We start from the raw sequence: 1,403 nt of genomic DNA on the forward strand, positions 1-1,403 counted from the left end.
GTGGGTGAAGGGAGACATCGGACAGTGTAAGATATGACAAAATAACAATAATTTATAAATCATCAAGGGCTCATGAGGGAGGAGAAAAAATGAGGAGCTGATACCAGGGGCTCAATGAAATGCAAATGTTTTGAGAATGATGATGGCAACAAATGTACAAATGTGCTTGACACAATGGGTGCATGTATGGATTGTGATAAGCATTGTATGAGCTCCCAATAAAATGATTTTTTAATTAATTTCATAAAATACAGTATTTTGCCATGTATTTTTATACTAAGCAATGAGGGAGTATTTTTATACTAAGCAAATCAATATTGTTTTATGCTAATACATCTTAATATAATTTTCTCTAAGCTATAATAGTTTTTTTGTGTTTTACTACTTTTTTTTTTTAGAAATCCAAAAACCCTAGTACAATGCTTGATTCATAAAAGGTACACAGTAGATATTTGGGGGAAAAAACAATTACATTGACTTCTTTAAATGGGAGCATTTAAGTTTAGTGAATTATTCAAATAAGGCAGAATCAGTTATTTTAAATGATTATTTCATTTTCAATTATTTATCAGTAGTAAATGTTCTGACTCTGAAAATTATTTTTTAAATATTGATATCATTTAGAAATTTTTAATTACTAATTTACGGTAAATCTCTAACAAATTGAATTTGACAGCAATAACCTAATCTATCTAAACTGGAGCTAAAAAGATTTACATCACAAAGATCTAGGGTTTCTTATTCTATGTATTTGAGTACTGAATCCGGTGGCTTAATTTGCTGGAAATTGTCAAGTGTTGTAAATGCATCTCTACAATATACATACAAAACAATTCAGATGAAGCACACAAAATGCGTAATATTTTAACTGATAATTATCACTCTAACAACAATAATTTATTGTTAATTTAAACCTTAATATTAGTGGAATTTTTTTTATTTTTGGAAATGTTTTAAGTTATATGCTCTTCTCTAAGGAAATCTAGGTCTCTAGTTTGAATCATGGAGAAAGCAATAATTGGCAGACAGCTATATATGAAAAGATAATTCTGCTGAACATATTGTAGAAAAACAAATATAACAATAGTATCACCATCATCACAAATAGTTATATAAAAGTTATGATATAAAGCCATTCTCCGAAGGACATCTGATGTCAAACCAACAAAGCTCACCACCATCAAGTCAATTCTGACCTGTAGCCACCCTACAGGACAGAACAGAACAGTCCTGCGGGCTTCTGCGGCTGTAAACCTTCACTGGAGCAAAAAGAAGCCTCGTCTTCTTCCTGCTGCACAGTTGGGGGGTTCAAATTGCTGACCTTACTGTTCGCAGGCCAACAAGTAACCCACTAGGCCACCAGGCTTCCTTCACATTTGGTATACTAGTACATTTATCTACCA

Source organism: Echinops telfairi, unplaced genomic scaffold (genome assembly GCF_000313985.2).
Source record: "Echinops telfairi isolate 266 unplaced genomic scaffold, ASM31398v2 ScPeMD7_18;HRSCAF=68, whole genome shotgun sequence".
In the NCBI taxonomy this organism is placed as follows: domain Eukaryota; kingdom Metazoa; phylum Chordata; class Mammalia; order Afrosoricida; family Tenrecidae; genus Echinops; species Echinops telfairi.